The sequence below is a fragment of the Armigeres subalbatus genome, chromosome 2 (assembly GCF_024139115.2).
Source record: "Armigeres subalbatus isolate Guangzhou_Male chromosome 2, GZ_Asu_2, whole genome shotgun sequence".
NCBI lineage: Eukaryota > Metazoa > Arthropoda > Insecta > Diptera > Culicidae > Armigeres > Armigeres subalbatus.
In genome coordinates this window covers 318894109-318918215 of record NC_085140.1, presented here as the reverse complement: position 1 = coordinate 318918215, position 24107 = coordinate 318894109, and the positions used below count along the sequence as shown (strand labels likewise).

Here is a 24107-nt window from a genome sequence, read left to right as displayed (position 1 = left end):
TCGCTTCTGATGGCGTCAATTGAAAGCCATCACTGACAGTTGCCTCATCATCCCGCTTCCCAGGACCGCAACGCCAGGAGCTTGATTATTATCACGATTACTTTCGTTGCTTTGCTCCGGTTCGTCGATTTCTTGTGCACAGTTTTCTGGAATTCTTTCGCTCGGTGTGGTTATTTGTACAACTTTTAGCAACAATTTAATCCTAGATTAGCAACCAAACGTGTCAAAAATGTTTTGTGCAGTCGGTCGTTTCTCGTTCGCTTGATTATTTGTAGGAATAATTCGCTCAAGTGCACTTTAATGAAGAACTGTTTCAAATAAACGGATCTTGTTTTGTTGGCGAAGCACGTCTAAGAAATGTTGTTGCTTTATAATTATGATGATCCTGCACATACTTTTACACAGGTTTAAAATAGACGATTTATCTTAAAAAAGTTGGAATTAAGAAAATAAAATAAGCATATACGAAAAAACAGGAATACATAGAAAGATTAAGTTTTGTGATTGCTACTTTTTTTTGACATGACAAATCACGCAAATTGTGTGAACTCAGTTCACTGTGTCCTCAACGGTCAGATGTCCTCTCGTAAAGGTTGTCAGCGTGCACCATTTTTGCAAAGTAACTGACTATTGATGTTGATGTTTTCAATTCACACACCACAGATGTATGGATCTATGGATGAGACCTAGAGTAATGGACCCAATAGTGGAGAAACAAGTTCAACCACTATTTCTTCGCTTACACCAATTACTGTACTTTATTCCGGTTACCTTAATATGCATTCGAAAGCTTATAGATTATGTTTCAAACGAAGAGTGATAGCATCGCGGCAGAATCCTTCATTGTTACCTACCTTCTATTATTGGTGCAGCATTCTCCATCCGGCATAGGTCCATCGAAGAGCTGCAGCCCATCAAGTATCAAGTAAGTATTCCAATATTTGTGCTATTTATATATTCGTGTATCTATGATTGCAAATCCCATTGCTTTCATATGAAACTCGTAGCTATAGAAACACTACCACCACAGGCAAAGCAGAGGTATTTTGGTGAAACTCCACTAATTTTGATGCAATTCTCAACCTATTTTATTTTATTTCATTTAATGACAGGTCAATACTACCACGTCTATAGGAACGTCCACGTCCATCGGAGCTTTTACCCTACTGTCATCCGGGTGGTGATGATGGCGTGACAGCAACCGCGGTTGTCTGTTAACCGATGAAGCATGACCATTTCGCATGGTTGGCCATCTAATCCCATTGAAGCTTTTGTTTGCTGTTTTCTCCACCACACTTTTTAAATAGATTGAGTACCGTTTGATGTTTTTTGCGAATCATGCTGCATCCCAATTTGGTTAGTCAACTCGAGTCCCATATTCCCCAACTTTACGTCAGCAGCGATAGAATTCGAACTTTAGAAGTGTCATTAGGGCCCTTTTCAATTAGGTTGCCACTTATTGATACAGCTGCTGCAAATGAGAAACAATGAGGGAGATTGAAAACTAGTCGGAAGCGTCAAGTGCTGCAAAAGAGGAAAGTCGTTAGCAAACTTTTCAAACTGTAATCAATTGGCGGAAAGCAACCATGCTGGCAGATGACTTTTGCCAACGCAGAACAAACGTTGGTTTAATTGGCTTGGCTATTGAACCGGGTTTTCGATAGGAATAGGTCTCGGATGACCATCGAAAAGATAAATTTTAACGATTCGAATAATTTTACAAGAATGTTAATTACGGTTGGAAACTGTGTTTCCAATTTCCATCCTGCAATCGATATAGGTAAATCATTTTCCACACGGCCAATAGCTTTTTATGAAACGTGATGAATTTAGATTTTCCGCTTCCGATCGGCCCTGTTTGCCATTAATCATCCATCATCGCTGATTGATTTTTTCAACTGTCTCACAAAAGTCTCAACCGACTCAACCAAGAGCAGAGCCGGGCAGCATATGCACATTTTCAAGGCTTGGCAACCTTGATCCAATAAACGAACGATAGGGTGGCACACATGGGACCAAACTAGCCGAGCAAAGTTTTCCTCCATTGTACCACTGCTTTCAATTCAGTTAGTCGGCGCACTATGGAAGTGAAAGCAGGAGTCTTGGTGGCAAAAATCCATTTTATTTTTCTATTTACTTTGTGAATTGGATTTATCGGACGTAGTGTTGACTTTTCGCAGCGGTGCACAGTGGCTAAAATCGTGTTTTTAACGCGTTTATTTACAAGTAGCTTCATTATGTAATTTAGAGTAATGGTGTCAGTTGTAAGTAAATGCGCTTTTTTGGAGGTGTTCAGCTTACTGATCAATCCGTGAGTAACGTGAGATAAAAAAATATTTTTCCAATTTCCAAACTGCCGTGAATCGCATATTTGTCCCATATTTGCTGGGTTTCTTATACATATGGGACAAATATACGATTCACGGCAGTATATGTCTTCGCGAAAGTAGTGGCAAAAGTTCTTCTGAAAAATTTGTCGAAGACACCAAGCTCTTAATTTCAATACTTTTTGGAGATTGATTGCTTTATGTCGACAAGCTCTAAACATATTCGACGTATAAGCATACAGTCACATGGAGACGCATGGTGTGCTATTCCATTAACTCCTTGTCATGGGAGATTGATTTTGCTTTGCATAGTAGGACATGTTTTTTGATGAAACATTCCTACCATTCGCTTACAACTCTACAGGTATGTAAAATGTTCATTACTTGTACTTTGTTATACACATGTCCATTGTCAAGTTGCAGTTAAATGAAAATTGACTAAAAAATCCAATAAAATTGTTATAACTTTTTTATTATTCAAATTTTTAAGTCGCAATGGCCATCAAACGGCGTATTTTAATATTATCTGAAACTTTCTAGAATATGCAAAAAATGTGGAAATAAAAATGAAAAAGATATGATGAAAACCCTATTTTTAAGGGGCTGTCAGCATAAAACGTAAAAAATTTCTAAAAGAAACGGAATTACAAGCATGGTGTCTTCGGTGAAAAATTTTTTATCTCACTTTTAGGAGGATTGATCAGTAAGCTGAATACCTGCAAAGAAGCGCATTAACTTACTGATAAAATGTCTCGAAGACACCATTACGCTAAATTGCATAATAAAGGTACTACTAAATAACACGATTTAATCCACTGTGCGGTATGACGTTCGGTATGCTACCGGCTCAGAGTTTTGACTGCAACCAACCCCCTATGGCTCCATATAGGTCTGAAAACCAAATTATTTCGACAATGTGATTTTTGTATGACTATACAAAATCCTCCTAAAGGGTAGGGTGGTAAGGAATTCTCAAAACATGACCAGACGGAGACGCATGGTGAATCAACTTGGACAAAATTTTGTTTTACAAACTGTGTTTCCTGTGCAAGTGAAACAGCCGCTAATTGATTAATACTAAATAAAGGATCTTAATCGAATCTGTGACAAAAGGTAGGGAGGACAGAAAGTTAAAAAGACAAAAGGTCAGAAGGACAAATCGTCGAAAGTACAAAAGATTGAAAAGACAGAATGTCGGAAGGGACAGAAAGTCGAAAAAACATAAGGTACAAAAGGACAACTGGCCACTTGCCTGCACAAACTGATAGTCAGGATCTGGGAAACCGAACAGCTACCGCAGGAGTGGAAGGAAGGGGTTATATGCCCCATCTACAAGAAAGGCGACAAACTGGAGTGTGAGAACTTTCGAGCGATCACCATCCTTAATGCCACCTACAAAATGATATCCCAGATCATCTTCCGTCGTCTGTCACCATTAGTGAATGAGTTCGTAGGAAGTTATCAAGCCGGCTTCGTTGACGGCCGCTCGACAACGGACCAGATCTTTACTGTACGGCAAATCCTTCAAAAATGCCGTGAATACCAGGTCCCAACACACCATCTGTTCGTTGACTTCAAGGCGGCATACGACAGTATAGACCGCGTAGAGCTATGGAAAATTATGGACGAGAACAGCTTCCCTGGGAAGCTTACCAGACTGATCAAAGCAACGGTGGATGGTGTGCAAAACTGTGTGAAGATCTCGGGCGAACACTCCAGTTCGTTCGAATCGTGCCGGGGACTAAGACAAGGTGATGGCATTTCGTGCCTGTTGTTCAACATTGCGCTAGAAGGTGTCATGCGGGAGCCGGATGTAATTTTCAACAGATCCAGTCAATTTATTTGTTTCGCGGATGACATGGACATTGTCGGCCGAACATTTGCAAAGGTGGCAGAACTGTACACCCACCTGAAACGTGAAGCGACAAAAGTTGGACCGGTGGTGAATACGTCAAAGACAAAGTACATGCTTGTGGGCGGGACGGTGCGCGACCGTGGCCCGCCTGGGAAGCAGTGTTACGATTGACGGGGATACCTTCGACGTGGTCGAGGAATTCGTCTACCTCGAATCCTTGCTAACGGCTGATTACAATGTTAGTCGTGAAATACGAAGGCGCATCATCTGTAGAAGTCGGGCCTAATAAGGGCTCCAGAAGAAACTGCGGTCAAACAGATTCACCACCGCACCAAATGTGTCATGTACAAAACGCTGATAAGACCAGTAGTCCTCTACGGACACGAAACGTGGACAATACTCGGGGAGGACTTGCGAGACGGGTGCTTAGGACCATCTTTGGCGATGTGCAAGAAGACGGTGTGTGGCGGCGAAGAATGAACCATGAGCTCGCCCAACTCTACGGCGAACCCAGTATCCAGAAGATAGCTAAAACCGGGAAGGGTACGATGGGCGGGACATGTTGCAAGAATGCCGGACAGCAACCCTGCAAAGATGGTGTTCGCTTCCGATCCGGCAGGTACGAGACGGCGTGGAGCGCAGCGAGCGAGATGGGCAGACGACCAGGTGCAAAACGATTTGGCGAGCGTGGGGCGAATCCGAGGATGGAGAGATGCGGCCTCGAACCGTGCATTGTGGCGTCAAATTGTTGATTCAGTGTTATCTGTTTAGATGTTAACCAAATAAATGAAATGAATGAACAAAAGGACAAAAGAAGACAGAAGAAGGAAGAAGAAAGAAAGAAAAAGGAAGAAAGGAGTTGGAAGAAAAAAGAAGGAAGGAAGATAAAAGTACGAAGAAGGAAGTCTTTTTCGACATTTTGTTTCTTTCGACGTTTTGGCTTTCGGCTGATTAACTAACTCCTATCTCGTTTTTTCGATTTTTTATTGTCAGCCAGTGTTATCATGAAATAATTTTTCGATTAGGCAGCAAGTAATCAATGTAATTAAGGGATGGAGAAATTATGAAATTAAAGAATCATGGAATTAAGGAATTAAAGATTTAATGAACTAAAGATTTACGGAATTAAGGAAATCAAAATTTAAGGAATTACGGTATTAAGGATTTTATGAATTAAGCAATTATGGAATTTAGAAATTAAGAAATTAAGAAATTAAGAAATTAAGAAATTAAGAAATTAAGAAATTAAGAAATTAAGAAATTGAGAAATTAAGAAATTGAAATTAAGAAATTAAGGAAATTAAGAAATTAAGAAATTGAAATTAAGAAAATTAAGTAAAATTAAGAAATTAAGAAATTAAGAAATTAAGAAATTAAGAAATTAAGAAATTAAGAAATTAAGAAAATTAAGAAATTAAGGAAATTAAGTAGAAATCAAGAAATCAAGAAATTAAGAAATTCAATAAATTTTAGAAATTTAGAAATTAAAAAATTAAGAAATTAAGGAAATTAGAAATTAAGAAATTAGAGAAATTAAGAAATTAAGAAATTGAAATTAAGAAATTAAGAAATTAAGAAATTAAGAAATTCGCTAAGAAATTAGAGAAATTGAGAAACAATTAAGAAATTAAGAATTAAGAAATTTGAAATTAAGAAATTAAGAAATTAAGAAATTGGAAAGAAATTAAGAAATTGAGAAATTAAGAAATTGAGAATTAAGAAATTAAGAAATTGAGAAAATTAAGAAATTAAGAAATTAAGAAATTAGAGAAATTGAAATTAAGAAATTAAGAAATTAAGAAATTAGAAATTGAAATTAAGAAATTAAGAAATTGAAATTAAGAAATTAAGAAATTAAGAAAATTGGTTAAGAAATTCAAGAAATTAAGAAATTAAGAAATTAAGAAATTAAGAAATTAAGAAATTAAGAAATTAAGAAATTAAGAAAATTAAGAATTAAGAAATTGGGAAGAAATTAAGAAATTGAAATTAAGGAAATTAAGAGATTGAGATTAAGAAATTAGAAATTAAGAAATTGAAATTAAGAAATTAAGAGAATTGAAGTGAGGTGAAATTAGAGGTGGGGTAAGAAATTGAGAATTAAGAAATTGAAATTGAGATTAAGAATTAGGGGTAAGAAATTAAGAAATTAAGAAATTAAGTTAAAATTTCAAGAAAATTAAGAAATTAAGAAATTAAAATTTGAAATTAAGAAATTAAAATTAGAGAATTAAGAAATTGAAATTAAGAAATTGAGGTGAGATTAATTAAGAAATTGAAATTAAGAAATTAAGAAATTGAAATCAGAAATTCAGAAATTCAGAAATTAAGAAATTCAAATTCAGAAATTCGAAATTCAGGAAATTCAAGTTGAAATTGAGGTCAGAAATTCAGAAAGTCTGTGAAATTCAGAAATTCAGAAATTCAAGAAATTCAGAAATTCAAGAAATTCAGAAATTCAGAAATTTAAGAAATTCAGAAATTCAAAAATCAAGAAATTCAGAAATCAAGAAATTCAGAAATTCAGAAATTAAGAAATTAAGAAATTAAGAAATTAAGAAATTCGAAATTAAGAAACTTCAAGAAATTAGAAATTAAGAAATTAAGAAAAATTGAGAAATTAAGAAATTAAGAAATTGAAGAAAATTAAGGAAATTAAGAAATTAAAGAAATTAAGAAATTAAGAAATTAAGAAATTAAGAAATTAAGAAATTAAGAAATTAAGAGAAACTTAAGAAGAATTAAGGAAATTAAGAGGTAGAAATTAAAGAAATTGAGAATTGAAAATTGAAATTAAGAAATTAAGAAATTAAGAAATTAAGAAATTAAGAAATTAAGAGAATTAAGAAATTAAGGGGTAGAAATTAAGAAAAATTAAGAAATTAAGAAATTAAGAAATTAAGAATTAGAAATTAGAAATTAGGGTAAGAAATTGAGAACCAATTAACTGGAGAATTAAGAAATTAAGAAAATTAAGAAATTGAAATTAAGAAATTAAGAAATTAAGAAATTGGCAAATTAAGAAATTAGAATTAAGGAAATTAAGAAATTAAGAAATTAAATTGAAATTAAGAAATTAAGAAATTAAGAAATTAAGAAATTAAGAAATTAAGAAATTAAGAAATTAAGAAATTAAGAAATTAAGAAATTAAGAAATTAAGAAATTAAGAGAATTGAATGAAATTAAGAAATTAAGAAATTAAGAAATTAAGAATCAAAGGTATTAAGAAATTAAGAAATTAAGAAATTAAGAAATTGAAATTAAGAAATTAAGAAATTAAGAAATTAAGAAATTAAGAAATTAAGAAATTAAGAAATTAAGGAAATTAAAGAAATTAGAAATTAAGAAATTAAGAAATTAAGAAATTGAAAGTGAAATTAAGAAATTAAGAAATTAAGAAATTGAGAAAATTGAGAAATTAAGAAATTAAGAAATTAAGAAATTGTAAGAAATTAAGAAATTAAGAAATTAAGAAATTAAGAGAATTAAGAAATTAAATTTCAAGAAAATTAAGAATTGAGAAAAGAAATTGAAATTAAGAATGAAATTAAGAAATTGAAATTGAGAAATTAAGGAATTAAGAAATTAAGAAATTGAAATTGAAATTCAAAGAATTGAAATTAAGAAATTAAGAAATTAAGAAATTAAGAAATTGAGAAATTGAAGAAATTAAGAGAATTGAGAAATTTAAGAAATTAAGAAATTAAGAAATTCAAGAAATAAGAAATTAGAATTGAAATTAAGAAATTAAAAGAAATTAAGAGAAATTGAAATTAAGAAATTAAGAAATTCAAGAAATTTAGAAATTAAGAAATTCAAGAAAGATTCAAGAAATTGAAGAAATTAAGAAATTGACACAATTAAAGTATTAAGAAGGGGTAAGAAATTAAGAAATTAAGAAATTAAAGAAATTAAGAAATTAAGAAATTAAGAAATTACGAAATTAAGCACCAAGTAGAAATTGAAATTGAATTAATTAAGAAATTAAGAAATTAAGAAATTAGAGGAATTAAGAAATTACGGAATTAAGGAAATAAGGAATATTAAAGTGAGGAGCCAAGGAATTAAGAAATGTCAGAAATCTTTAGGTAATTAAGGAATTAAGGAATTAAGAGATTGAGGAATTAGGGGTGAGGACCATGAATTGTCTGGAGATTAAAATGAGAATTAAGGAAATAAGAGGAATTAAGGAGGCCGAGATTCAAGGATTAAAGATTAAGGAATTGAGATTGAGATAAAGAATTACGAATTCAAGGAATCATGAGAATTGAGAATTGAAGGAATTAAAGGTGGAAGATTAAAAGGAATTAAGGAATTAAGGAATTCTGTGTAAGAATTGAGGAATTAAGGAATTAAGGAATTGAAGGAGATTGCGAATTAAGGAATTAAGGAATGATAAGGTTAAAAATTGGAAGGAATTAAGGAGATTGAGGAATTAAGGAATTAAGAGATTAGGGAATTGAGAATTAAGAGATTAAGGAATTAAGGAATTTAAAGGAATTAGGGTGGGAATTGGGAATTAAGGGTGTAATTGAATTGGGGAAAATTAAGGTGAAATTGAGAATTAAGAGTGGAATTAAGGAATTGAGGTGGGAATTAAGGAGATTGAGGTGAGATTGGGGAATTAAGGGTGGATTGAGATTGGGGTAAGAATTAAGGAATTGGGGTCAAGGAATTGAGGTGCAAGAATTAAGGAATTAAGAGGAATTAATTTACGACGTTCTATAAAATCTGTTTTAAATCTACTCCTTCTTTCTTCTATATACATAAAAATGAATTTCTGTCTGTCTATGAATCTTATGCGACTCCTAAACTATTGAACCGATCGGCGTGAAAATTTGTATGCAAGAGGTTTTTCGGGCCGGGGAAGATTTTAAGATGGTTTAATACCTCTCTCTCCCTTTGGAATGGGGGTCCCATACAAATGAAACAGAAATTTCTGCGTAACCTCGGAGGAACCTAAGCAGAGAATAAATTAATTTAAAAGGCAGAAACAAAGTTCTATCTGAAGGCACCATAAACAAAGACGGGAAATGTTCCAATTGGAATTTCATTATTTACTGTCCAGTGTCGATTCCAATCGAGCAAGAAAGACCTGTCATTCCCCAAAACTCAAAAGTGCGTGAGCATTTGGTAAGGGCTATTTCAATTATTTACAAATACAAACAATAGACATGTTTCAATTATTATTATTTCATTATTTTTTGCAGTCATTTCCGAGCTAATCAACCCCAACAATGGAGGGTTTGGAAATAGAAGTTTACTTATTTATCGTAAATGTGAATTCACAACCTGATTTGGTTTTGGTAAACGCGTTAAGTAAATTCAATATTTTTTGATTCATAGAAAATCTTATTAGACCAATTTGAAAAGTTTGAGCAGCATCAACAGATCCAGTCATTTTATCGTGTTCGCGGATGACATGGACATTGTCGGCGAACATTTGCAAAGGAAGAACTGTACACCGCCTGAAACGTGAAGCAACAAAGTTGGACTGGTGAATGCGTCAAAGACAAAGTACATGCTTGTGGGCGAAAGCGATGGGCCCGCCTGGGAAGCAGTGTTACGATAGACGGGATACCTTCGAGGTGGTCGAGGAATTGTTACCTCGGATCCTTGCTAACGCTGACAACAACGTTAGTCGAAATACGAAGCGCATCATCTGTGGAAGTCGGCCTAATACGGCTCCAGGAGAAACTGCGGTCAAAAAGATTCCCACCACCAAATGTGTCATGTACAAGACGCAAAGACCGGTTGTCCTCATGACATGAAACATGGACAATGCTCAGGAGGACTTCAAGCACTCGGAGTATCTGAGAGACGGTGCTTAGGACCATCTTTGGCGATGTGCAAGAAGACGGTGTGTGGCGGCGAAGAATGAACCATGAGCTCGCCCAACTCTACGGCGAACCCAATCCAGAAGGTAGCTAAAGCCGAAGGGTACGATGGGCAGGACATGTTGCAAGAATGCCGGACAGCAACCCTGCAAAGATGGTGTTCGTTCCGATCCGGCAGGTACGAGACGGCGAGCAGCAGAGGAGATGGGCAGACGACCAGATGCAAAACGACTTGGCGAGCGGGCGAATCCGAGGATGGAGAGATGCGGCCTCGACCGTGCATTGTGGCGTCAAATTGTTGATCTAGTGTTATCTGTTTAGATGTTAACTAAATAAAATGAAATGAATGAACAAAGGACAAAAGAAGACAGAAGAAGGAAGAAGAAAGAAAGAAAAGGAAGAAAGGAGGAAGATACGAAGGAAGGAAGATAAAGTACGAAGAAGGAAGTCTTTTCGACATTTTGTTTTTCTGACGTTTTGCTTTTCGGCTGATTAACTAACTCCCTATCTCGTTTTTTCGATTTTTTTATTGTCAGTCAGTGTTGTCATGAAATATCGATTAGGAGCAAGTGTTTCTAAGTAATCAAATGATTAAGAATTATGAAATTAATGAATCATAGAAATGAATTAAAGATTTAATGAACTAAAGATTTACGACATTAAGGAAATCAAAATTTAAGGAATTAAGATATTAAGGATTTTATGAACTAAGAAATTCAAGAAATTAAGAAATTAAGAAATTAAGAAATTAAGAAATTAAGATAAGAAATTAAGAAATTAAGAAATTAAGAAATTAAGAAATTAAGAAATTAAGAAATTAAGAAATTAAGAAATTAAGAAATTAAGAAATTAAAAATTAAGAAATTGGAAATTAAGAAATTAAGTAAAATTAAGAAATTAAGAAATTAAGAAATTAAGAAAATTAAGAAATTAAGAAATTAAGAAATTAAGAAAATTAAGAAATTAAGAATTAAGGAAATTAAGAATAAGAAATTAAGAAATTAAGAAATTAAGAAATTAAGAAATTAAGAAAAAATTAAGAAATATAAGAAATTAAGAAATTAAAGAAATTAAGAAATTAAGAAATTAGGAATATAGAAATTAAGAAATTAAGAAATTAAGAAATTATGAAATTAAGAAATTGGAAATTAAAATTGAAGAAAAATTAAGAAAATTAAGAAAACAAGAAATTAAGAAATTAAGAAATTAAGAAATTAGGAATATAGAAATTAAGAAATTAAGAAATCAAGAAATTAAGAATTAAGAAATTAAGAAATTAAGAAATTAAGAAATTAAGAAATTAAGAAATTAAGAAATTAGAAATTAAGAAATTACTAAGAAATTAAGAAATTAAGAAATTAAGAATTGAAATTAAGAAATTAAGAAATTAAGAAAGTTATAAAATTAAGAAATTAGAAATTAAGAAATTAAGAATTAAGAAATTAAGAGAATTAAGAAATTGAAATTAAGAAAATTAAGAAATTAAGAAATTAAGAAATTAAGAAATTAAGAAATTAAGAAATTAAGAAATTAAGAAATTAAGAAATTAAGAAATTAAGAAATTAAGAAATTAAGAAATTAAGAAATTAAGAAATTAAAAATTAAGAAATTAAGAAATTAAGAAATTAAGAAATTAAGAAATTAAGAAATTAAGAAATTAAAATTTCAATTAAGAAAAATTAAGAAATTAAGAAATTAAGAAATTAAGAAATTAAGAAAGAAATTAAGAAATTAAGAAATATAAGAAAAGAAATTAAAAGAAATTAAGAAATTGAAATTAGAAATTCAGAAATTCAGAGAATATCAGAAATTCAGAAATTCAGAGAATCTAGAAATAGATTCTAGAAATTAAGAAATTCAGAAATTAGAAATTAGAAATTAGGAAAGTCTGTGGTATCCAGAAATCAGAACCAGAACCAGAACCAGAACCAGAAACCAGAACCAGAACCAGAACCAGAACCAGAAACTTCAAACCGCAAACCACAGAACCAGAACCAAGAAACCAAGAAATCAAGAAAACCAAGAACCAGAAATCGCTAAACTAAGAAACTGAAGAAACCAAGAAACTACAACCAAGAAACTGAAGAAACCAAGAACCAAGAAACCAAGAAAAATCAAGAAATCAAGAAACCAAGAAACCGAAGAAAACTAAGAAACTAAGAACCAGAAATCAAGAAACCAAGAAATCAAGCAAAACCAAGAACCGAAGAACCAAGAACCAAGAAAACTCAAGAAAACCAAGGAAACCAAATGAAACCAAGAAATCAAGAACCAAGAAACCAAGAAACCAAGAACCAAGAAAACCAAGAAACTAAGAAACCAAGAAATCAAGAAACCAAGAAACAACAAAACCAGAAATCAAGAACCAAGAAATCAAGAAAAACCAAGCAAAACTGAAACCAAAACCGTTGAACCAAGAACCACAAACCGCTGAACCAAGAAACCAAGAAAAAAGATAAATTTTAACGATTCGAATAATTTTACAAGAAAGTTAATTACGGTTGGAAACTGTGTTTCCATCCTGCAATCGATATAGGTAAATCATTTTCCACACGGCCAATAGCTTTTTATGAAACGTGATGAATTTGAATTCTCCGCTTCCGCTCGGCCCTGTTTGCCATTAATCATCCATCATCGCTGATTGATTTTTCAACTGTCTCACAAAAGTCTCAACCGACTCAACCAAGAGCAGAGCCGGGCAGCATATGTATACATTTCAAGGCTTGGGCAACCTTGTATACTGATCCAATAAACGAACGATAGGGTGGCACACATGGAACCAAACTAGCCGAGCAAAGTTTTCCTCCATTGTACCACTGCTTTCAATCCTGTTAGTCGGCGCACTATGGAAGTGAAAGCAGGAGTCTTGGTGGCAAAAATCTATTTTATTTTTCTATTTACTTTGTGAATTGGATTTATCGGACGTAGTGTTGACTTTTCGCAGCGGTGCACAGTGGCTGAAATCGTATTTTTAACGCGTTCATTTACAAGTAGCTTCATTTTGCAATTTAGAGTAATGGTGTCTTCGAGACATTTTACCAGTAAGTAAATGCGCTTTTTTGGAGGTGTTCAGCTTACTGATCAATCCGTGAGTAACGTGAGATAAAAAAATATTTTTCCAATTTCCAAACTGCCGTGAATCGCATATTTGTCCCATATTTGCTGGGTTTCTTATACATATGGGACAAATATACGATTCACGGCAGTATATGTCTTCGCGAAAGTAGTAGCAAAAGTTCTCCTGAAAAATTTGTCGAAGACACCAAGCTCTTAATTTCAATACTTTTGGAGATTGATTGCTTTTTATGTCGACAAGCTCTAAACATATTCGACGTATAAGCATACAGTCACATGGAGACGCATGGTGTGCTATTCCATTAACTCCTTGTCATGGGAGATTGATTTTGCTTTGCATAGTAGGACATGTTTTTTGATGAAACATTCCTACCATTCGCTTACAACTCTACAGGTATGTAAAATGTTCATTACTTGTACTTTGTTATACACATGTCCATTGTCAAGTTGCAGTTAAATGAAAATTGACTAAAAAATCCAATAAAATTGTTATAACTTTTTTATTATTCAAATTTTTAAGTCGCAATGGCCATCAAACGGCGTATTTTAATATTATCTGAAACTTTCTAGAATATGCAAAAAATGTGGAAATAAAAATGAAAAAGATATGATGAAAACCCTATTTTTAAGGGGCTGTCAGCATAAAACGTAAAAAATTTCTAAAAGAAACGGAATTACAAGCATGGTGTCTTCGGTGAAAATTTTTTTATCTCACTTTTAGGAGGATTGATCAGTAAGCTGAATACCTGCAAAGAAGCGCATTAACTTACTGATAAAATGTCTCGAAGACACCATTACGCTAAATTGCATAATAAAGGTACTACTAAATAACACGATTTAATCCACTGTGCGGTATGACGTTCGGTATGCTACCGGCTCAGAGTTTTGACTGCAACCAACCCCCTATGGCTCCATATAGGTCTGAAAACCAAATTATTTCGACAATGTGATTTTTGTATGACTATACAAAATCCTCCTAAAGGGTAGGGTGGTAAGGAATTCTCAAAACATGACCAGACGGAGACGCATGGTGAATCAACTTGGACAAAATTTTGTTTTACAAACTGCGTTTCCTGTGCAAGTGAAACAGCCGCTAATTGATTAATACTAAATAAAGGATCTTAATCGAATCTGTGAAAAAAGGCAGGGAGGACAGAAAGTCAAAAAGACAAAAGGTCAGAAGGACAAATCGTCGAAAGTACAAAAGATTGAAAAGACAGAATGTCGGAAGGGACAGAAAGTCGAAAAAACATAAGGTACAAAAGGACAACTGGCCACTTGCCTGCACAAACTGATAGTCAGGATCTGGGAAACCGAACAGCTACCGCAGGAGTGGAAGGAAGGGGTTATATGCCCCATCTACAAGAAAGGCGACAAACTGGAGTGTGAGAACTTTCGAGCGATCACCATCCTTAATGCCACCTACAAAGTGATATCCCAGATCATCTTCCGTCGTCTGTCACCATTAGTGAATGAGTTCGTGGGAAGTTATCAAGCCGGCTTCGTTGACGGCCGCTCGACAACGGACCAGATCTTTACTGTACGGCAAATCCTTCAAAAATGCCGTGAATACCAGGTCCCAACACACCATCTGTTCGTTGACTTCAAGGCGGCATACGACAGTATAGACCGCGTAGAGCTATGGAAAATTATGGACGAGAACAGCTTCCCTGGGAAGCTTACCAGACTGATCAAAGCAACGGTGGATGGTGTGCAAAACTGTGTGAAGATCTCGGGCGAACACTCCAGTTCGTTCGAATCGTGCCGGGGACTAAAAGGCAAGGTAATGGACTTTCGTACCTGTTGTTCAACATTGCGCTAGAAGGTGTTATGCGGAGAGCCGGGTGCAACAGCCGGGATACGATTTTCAACAGATCCAGTCAATTTATTTGTTTCATGGATGACATGGACATTGTCGGCCGAACATTTGCAAAGGTGGCAGAACTGTACACCCGCCTGAAACGTGAAGCAACAAAAGTTGGACTGGTGGTGAATGCGTCAAAGACAAAGTACATGCTTGTGGGCGGAACCGAGCGCGACAGGGCCCGCCTGGGAAGCAGTGTTACGATAGACGGGGATACCTTCGAGGTGGTCGAGGAATTCGTCTACCTCGGATCCTTGCTAACGGCTGACAACAACGTTAGTCGTGAAATACGAAGGCGCATCATCTGTGGAAGTCGGGCCTAATACGGGCTCCAGGAGAAACTGCGGTCAAAAAAGATTCGCCACCGCACCAAATGTGTCATGTACAAGACGCTTATAAGACCGGTTGTCCTCTACGGACATGAAACATGGACAATGCTCAAGGAGGACTTGCAAGCACTCGGAGTATTCGAGAGACGGGTGCTTAGGACCATCTTTGGCGATGTGCAAGAAGACGGTGTGTGGCGGCGAAGAATGAACCATGAGCTCGCCCAACTCTACGGCGAACCCAGTATCCAGAAGGTAGCTAAAGCCAGGAAGAATTTTGCGATGGGCAGGACATGTTGCAAGAATGCCGGACAGCAACCCTGCAAAGATGGTGTTCGCTTCCGATCCGGCAGGTACGAGACGGCGTGGAGCGCAGCGAGCGAGATGGGCAGACGACCAGATGCAAAACGACTTGGCGAGCGTGGGGCGAATCCGAGGATGGAGAGATGCGGCCTCGAACCGTGCATTGTGGCGTCAAATTGTTGATTCAGTGTTATCTGTTTAGATGTTAACTAAATAAATGAAATGAATGAACAAAAGGACAAAAGAAGACAGAAGAAGGAAGAAGAAAGAAAGAAAAAGGAAGAAAGGAGATGGAAGAATAAAGAAGGAAGGAAGATAAAGTACGAAGAAGGAAGTCTTTTTCGACATTTTGTTTCTTTCGACGTTTTGGCTTTTCGGCTGATTAACTAACTCCCTATCTCGTTTTTCGATTTTTTTTATTGTCAGTCAGTGTTGTCATGAAATAATTTCGATTAGGCAGCAAGTGTTCTAAGTAATCAAATGATTAAGGAATTATGAAATTAATGAATCATAGAATAAATGAATTAAAGATTTAATGAACTAAAGATTTACGACATTAAGGAAATCAAAATTTAAGGAATTAAGATATTAAGGATTTTATGAACTAAGAAATTAAGAAATTAAGAAATTAAGAAATTAAGAAATTAAGAAATTAAGAAATTAAGAAATTAAGAAATTAAGAAATTAAGAAATTAAGAAATTAAGAAATTAAGAAATTAAGAAATTAAGAAATTAAGAAATTAAGAAATTTAAAAATTAAGAAATTAAGAAATTAAGAAATTAAGAAATTAAGAAATTAAGAAATTAAGAAATTAAGAAATTAAGAAATTAAGAAATTAAGAAATTAAGAAATTAAGAAATTAAGAAATTAAGAAATTAAGAAATTAAGAAATTAAGAAATTAAGAAATTAAGAAATTAAGAAATTAAGAAATTAAGAAATTAAGAAATTAAGAAATTAAGAAATTAAGAAATTAAGAAATTAAGAAATTAAGAAAAATTAGAAATTAAGAAATTAAGAAAGTAAGAAATTAAGAAATTAAGAAATTAAGAAATTAAGAAATTAAAATTAAGAAATTAAGAAATTAAGAAATTAAGAAATTAAGAAATTAAGAAATTAAGAAATTAAGAAATTAAGAAATTAAGAAATTAAGAAATTAAGAAATTAAGAAATTAAGAAATTAAGAAATTAAGAAATTAAGAAATTAAGAAATTAAGAAATTAAGAAATTAAGAAATTAAGAAATTAAGAAATTAAGAAATTAAGAAATTAAGAAATTAAGAAATTAAGAAATTAAGAAATTAAGAAATTAAGAATTAAGAAATTAAGAAATTAAGAAATTAAGAAATTAAGAAATTAAGAAATTAAGAAATTAAGAAATTAAGAAATTTAGAAATTTAGAAATTTAGAAATTTAGAAATTTAGAAATTAAGAAATTAAGAAATTAAGAAATTAAGAAATTAAGAAATTAAGAAATTAAGAAATTAAGAAATTAAGAAATTAAGAAATTAAGAAATTAAGAAATTAAGAAATTAAGAAATTAAGAAATTAAGAAATTAAGAAATTAAGAAATTAAGAAATTAAGAAATTAAGAAATTAAGAAATTAAGAAATTAAGAAATTAAGAAATTAAGAAATTAAGAAATTAAGAAATTCAGAAATTCAGAAATTCAGAAATTCAGAAATTCAGAAATTCAGAAATTCAGAAATTCAGAAATTCAGAAATTCAGAAATTCAGAAATTCAGAAATTCAGAAATTCAGAAATTCAGAAATTCAGAAATTCAGAAATTCAGAAATTCAGAAATTCAGAAATTCAGAAATTCAGAAATTCAGAAATTCAGAAATTCAGAAATTCAGAAATTCAGAAATTCAGAAATTAAGAAATTAAGAAATTAAGAAATTAAGAAATTAAGAAATTAAGAAATTAAGAAATTAAGAAATTAAGAAATTAAGAAATTAAGAAATTAAGAAATTAAGAAATTAAGAAATTAAGAAATTAAGAAATTAAGAAATTAAGAAATTAAGAAATTAAGAAATTAAGAAATTAAGAAATTAAGAAATTAAGAAATTAAGAAATTAAGAAATTAAGAAATTAAGAAATTAAGAAATTAAGAAATTAAGAAATTAAGAAATAAAGAAATTAAGAAATTAAGAAATTAAGAAATTAAGAAATTAAGAAATTAAGAAATTAAGAAATTAAGAAATTAAGAAATTAAGAAATTAAGAAATTAAAAATTAAAAATTCAAAATTAAGAAATTAAGAAATTAAGAAATTAAGAAATTAGGAAATTAGGAAATTAAGAAATTAAGAAATCAAGAAATTAAGAAATTGAGAAATTGAGAAATTCAGAAATTGAGAAATTCAGAAATTAAGAAATTAAGAAATTAGAAATTAAGAAATTAAGAAATTAAGAAATTAAGAAATTAAGAAATTAAGAAATTAAGAAATTAAGAAATTAAGAAATTAAGAAATTAAGAAATTAAGAAATTAAGAAATTAAGAAATTAAAATTAAGAAATTAAGAAATTAAGAAATTAAGAAATTAAGAAATTAAGAAATTAAGAAATTAAGAAATTAAGAAATTAAGAAATTAAGAAATTAAGAAATTAAGAAATTAAGAAATTAAGAAATTAAGAAATTAAGAAATTAAGAAATTAAGAAATAAGAAATTAAGAAATTAAGAAATTAAGAAATTAAGAAATTAAGAAATTAAGAAATTAAGAAATTAAGAAATTAAGAAATTAAGAAATTAAGAAATTAAGAAATTAAGAAATTAAGAAATTAAGAAATTAAGAAATTAAGAAATTAAGAAATTAAGAAATTAAAAAAATTAAGAAATTAAGAAATTAAGAAATTAAGAAATTAAGAAATTAAGAAATTAAGAAATTAAGAAATTAAGAAATTAAGAAATTAAGAAATTAAGAAATTAAGAAATTAAGAAATTAAGAAATTAAGAAATTGAGAAATTAAGAAATTAAGAAATTAAGAAATTAAGAAATTAAGAAATTAAGAAATTAAGAAATTAAGAAATTAAGAAATTGAAATTAAGAAATTAAGAAATTAAGAAATTAAGAAATTAAGAAATTAAGAATTAAGAAATTAAGAAATTAAGAAATTAAGAAATTAAGAAATTAAGAAATTAAGAAATTAAGAAATTAAGAAATTAAGAAATTAAGAAATTAAGAAATTAAGAAAATTAAGAAATTAAGAAATTAAGAAACTAAGAAATTAAGAAATTAAGAAATTAAGAAATTAAGAAACCAGGAAATTAAGAAATTAATTAAGAAATTAAGAAATTAGGAATTGAGATTGAGGAATTAAGAAATTAGAACAAGGAATTATGAATTAAGGAATTAAGGAATTAAGGAATTAAGGAACTATAAGGAATTAAGGAAATACGAACCATTAAGGAATAAGGAATTAAGAATTAAGGAATTAAGGAACTACGAACCATTGAATTAAGGAATTAAGGAATTACATGAATTAAGGAACCAAGGAATTAAGGAATTAAGGAATTAAGGAATTAAGGAATTACGAATTAAGGAATTAGAATTAAGGAATTAGGGAATTAAGGAATTAAGGAATTAAGGAATTAAGGAATTAAGGAATTGAGGAATTAAGGAATTAAAGAATTAAGGAGTTAAGGAATTAAGGAATTATGTAATTAAGAAATTAAGAAATTAAAGAATTACGGAATTAAGGATTTAAGAAATTAAGGAATTAAGGAATTAAGGAATTAAGGAATTAAGGAATTAAGGAATTAAGGAATTAAGGAATTAAGGAATTAAGGAATTAAGGAATTAAGGAATTAAGGAATTAAGGAATTAAGGAATTAATTTACGACGTTCATAAAATCTGTTTTAAATCTACTCCTTCTTCTTCTATATACATAAAAATGAATTTCTGTCTGTCTGAATCTTATGGACTCCTAAACTATTGAACCGATCGGCGTGAAAATTTGTATGCAGAGGTTTTTCGGGCCGGGGAAGATTTTTAAGATGGTTTAATACCTCTCTCTCCTTTGGAATGGGGGTCCCATACAAATGAAACAGAAATTTCTGCGTAACTCGAGAACTAAGCAGAGAATAAATTAATTTAAGGCGAAACAAAGTTCTATCTGAAGGCACCATAAACAAAGACGGGAAATGTTCCAATTGGAATTCATTATTTACTGTCAGTGTCATTCCAATCGAGCAAGAGACCTGTCATTCCCAAAACTCGTGCGTGACATTTGGTAAGGGCTATTTCAATTATTACAAATACACAATAGACATGTTTCAATTATTATTATTTCATTATTTTTTGATCATTTCGAGCTAATCAACCCCAACAAAGGGTTGGAAATGAAGTTTACTTATTTATCGTGAATTCACAACCTGATTTGGTTTGGTAAACGCGTTACAAATTCAATATTTTTGATTCATGAAAATCTTATTAGACCAATTTGAAAAGTTTGAGCAGCATCAGCATCAGTTTGTTCAGAGATCAGATTTCGCGTCTTTGTATATAGTGTCTTTTGTTCTATCCAATTAGAATTGGTAGAATGAATCTATTACAAAAGGTCGAAAGGACAAATGGTCGAAAGACAATAGGGCAAAATGATTTAACGGTTGAGAGGACAAAAGGTCAAAAAACATGTTGAAAGGGGGACTAAAGGTCAAAAGGACAAAACGTGATATTGACAAAAGGTCGATCAAGAACAAGTTGACAAGTTGGGTGAATTCTAAAGGAATTTGTGAAATGCATTTAACTAAAAGCAGAAGTAATACACGCATCACGTCCATTAAAGTTGAAGAATGCGCTATTTTTAAAGAAGGACTAATTACTATGAAACTATATTATTCTGTAAGAGATAAAAAAGATTGTTGATTTGAGAAATTGTTGTGTTGTATTGATGTGTGAAAATGATTAGGAATTAAGAAATGATAAGAAATTAAGGAAATACGGAATTAAGGAATAAAGGAATCGGGAAAATAAGGAATTAATTTACGACGGTCATAAAATCTGTTTCAAATATGAAATAAAAATGTTTAAAATAAAATGAAAAATGTTATATACAATTAGAATTGGTGACAAAAGGTCGAAAGACAGAAGGTTGGAAGGACAAAAGGTCGAAAGACAAAAGTGGGAAATGATAAAAGGTCGAAAGGACAACAGGTCGAAAAGACAAAACGTCGAAAGAGACAGAAGGTCGAAAGGGACAGAAGGTCGAAGCTACAAAAGGTTGAAAAGAATAAAAGGTAGAAAGGAGAAAAGTTTGAAAGGGACAAAAGGTCGACCAAGAACAAGTTGATAACAAGTTGGGTGAATTGCACAGAAAACTGTGCAATGCATTAAACTTCAAGCATGTATTACACTCATCTCATCCATCAAAGTTGAAGAGTGAGCATTGTTCAAAAAAGGAGTACCGTGGGGCATCGAAATCCGTACACTTAAGAAATCGAACGTAAATAGAACGTTTGTCATTGGCACAGGAGCATGAAGGCTTCTACTTTTGAAGTGTTTCACATTTACTCATTAGAAACTACGAAAAACATGATAAAATAATGAATAAAATCATTTACTCCTGACTCGAAATCCGTCCACCGTGGACGGATTTCGAATCAAAGCACCAAAATCCGTACAGCTATTTTTTAACTAAATATATAAATTGAAGCATTCTGATTGACTAAACTACTACTGTAAATAGTTCGATACGCACCTTGAGAAGCGATCCCTTCGATTTGTATTCCACTTATCTTATGAAATGATTCGCAATTAGAAATTGAACACAGTTACTTTTGGTGCAATTATGCTCAATCTGAAAACAAAATGGCGGCGAAAGCTCCGCGTTTGGTGGGTTCGATTTGTTTTTCATTTTTGTTGTTTAAATTTCAAAGGCTTCTTTCCATTTCTATGTTCTAAAAGCTTCTTGCCAAGTATCTGTACAGGATAAGATAAATAAATTTTACATTAATTACCTTCAACCCCCTTTATTTTATAGATATCTCATGAGGTGGACGGATTTCGGTGCTGTACGGATTTCGGTCCCGCACGGTAATTACTATGAAAAATTATTATTCTGTTAGAGATAAACATTTTTATTTGATTTAAGGAATGAATGAAGCTTGTATTGTGTGAAAATGATTCTTGCCGTTTCAGTTTTTTGTCTATTTCGTCTTTTTGTCCCTTTCGACCTTTTGTTCTTTTCGACCTTTTGTCTTTTTAGATCTCGACCTTTATGTCCTTTCGACGTTTTGTCCTTTCGACCATTTGTCCCTTCGACCTTTTGTCCTTTCGACCTTTTGTTCCTAACCCTGGTAGAACACGTAACGATATGAACATACCACCATGAGTGGTAGTGTGAATTCGGCATAAACCTGCCAATTCATAGAACTGAATGTAAAACAGAATAGAACATGGAAATATCGTTGCCTGTATATTTTTCCCTGTCTTGGCCTGGTGGCTTCCAAACCATCAACAAAAAGTCCAGAACCAGGACATTAGGTAAGAAGATTCACGCTTCGACTGTGTACTGTGTTTGGAATATTTTTCAGGTATTCACAAATTCTGGAAGGCCCCTGCTGCTCAGAATATCTTCCATTGCATTGGTTGTACCACTCGAGTTAATCCCTGTTCTTCGTATTACCCCTTCCAAAGCGAGATCAAATAAATAGCAGGCACGAAAGACAATCACCTTGTCGTAACCCTCTGCGCATTTCAAATGAACTCGAGAATACCCCTGAAACTCGAACTACGCACATCACCTGATCCATCGTCACTTTGATCAACCGTGTCAGTTATCCGGAAATTGTATCATGTATGATTGTATCATATGCGGCTTTGAAGTCCATCATTGCTGTAGTAAGCATTGAGCTTAAGAGTCCGCATCTTAGTGAGTGCTGTATTCGTGACCGTTATGATTTAAACTTAAGTTACTGAGTGCCCTATTAAGATTGAAGACAAATTAGGTGTACTGCTTTTGTCACTATTTATTTAATTTGATAGAGTAGTCAAGCATCTGAAATGTTCACCACGTACGACTCAGCAGAGCATCCTACAATTATCTGATTTCTGCTGATATTTTTCAATGCCTGCCCTATAGTATCTGCCTTTTTTTTTTTTTCAATTTATCGACTAGTGTTTCCATAAAACAATTACGATTGAGCAGCCGATAGTGTTACCTAGAAATAATTTCGATCGAGCAGCCAATACGAACGTTTTAGCCGCAGAAATAGATACCTCAACAGAAGACTACTGATTTAATTTTCGTTTAGCCATCTACTGGTGTGGCATTGTCCATAATTCAGCGGTGCCTGCGAAGTCACAATGTTTCAATTTTCCGTAACTAACCGGTAGAGCGCCTCGACACAAAACATGAATGATGAACGTCCTTCGTTATCCACTGGGACTGCACCATCCTTAGGCGCCCGAATGATCCTAATGTTATTGTTTGATTTTCTTCGTTGTATGCCTGGGTCGGTTCAAAGTGTGTGGGGACTGGTTACAGAAGATTTGTGTTGGTCCTGATCGTACTTAATACTGAAATTGATAAAAAGGGATGGGTTTTCAAATGACGTGCAGAATGTGGGAGCCGTGTGGCTATTGCCCCCATTTCCCGTTTTCATTCCGGCCCTGGATGGCTATATCCACTCGAAACAACCAGCAAGATTGTCGGTGTGTAGGCCGCCAAGGGAAAGCAGCAAGCGAACGAACTGGGAGCCATTTTTCTTGCAAAAGCACCCGGGCAATCAATCATAACTTCTGAACAGACAACAAACCACCCTCGCCGTAACCGACATTTCGTTTTCGGTTTTTCTTTCATACAGCTTCCGAAAAATTCTCATAGGTAATTCAAATGGTTGGTTGAACATTCTCCCGGCTGAATTTGATTTCAACATTGTAGTAACATACGCTTTGGTAGTTCATATCGTACCAGTGAACAAACTTATTTATCTTCACTAACGTTTGCATCTTGTGGCGTATCTTAAAACTATGTAGGTATGATGTATATGTACCGAACTCATATTAAAATTCAGATTTCAATCAAATTAAAATTAAATTTTAAATCAAATGGAAATCAAATTTCAATCCATTGTGAACTACTTTGATTTATTTATTATGATATCAGAATATTACAACATGAGCGTTCCAATAATAATGCTCTGAAAAGCCGCACAATATGGTACTCGGATTTCACTTTTATCATAAATTTATGCGACTTCACCATGAGACGATATGTTCATGCATAATGATGATATGCGACTTTGATGCCAAAATTGACTTTTTTTCGCATTCTGAATTGAAGACCGACCGCAATTCTATTAGGGCCCTCGTCTGTGTGTGAGACTGCGGACGATAACGCTTCGATAACGGCGACGAAACCCTCTGGGGTGCAATAATTCAATAAGCCACGTTAATTAAGAGGCTTTTTGTTTCTGCCACATGAAGTAACAATTTCTCTCCGGTGCTTCTTCGGCCGGGGACCTTGACATGGGGAATATATTTTAATGAATGATGCCGGAGCACAGAGATACGGAGC

General features: G+C 32.6%; 1 protein-coding gene across 1 annotated transcript in view; it reads right to left on the bottom strand.

Annotated features, from left to right (window-relative positions):
* LOC134212660 (uncharacterized) overlaps positions 1-21761 on the bottom strand; it is a 328376-nt gene extending 306615 nt beyond the window's left edge. Inside the window, exon 1 of the mRNA XM_062690705.1 lies at positions 21748-21761. The gene's annotated coding sequence lies outside the window, so the exon portion shown is untranslated. The remainder of the gene's footprint in view (positions 1-21747) is intronic.
* Positions 21762-24107: the final 2346 nt, after the last annotated feature.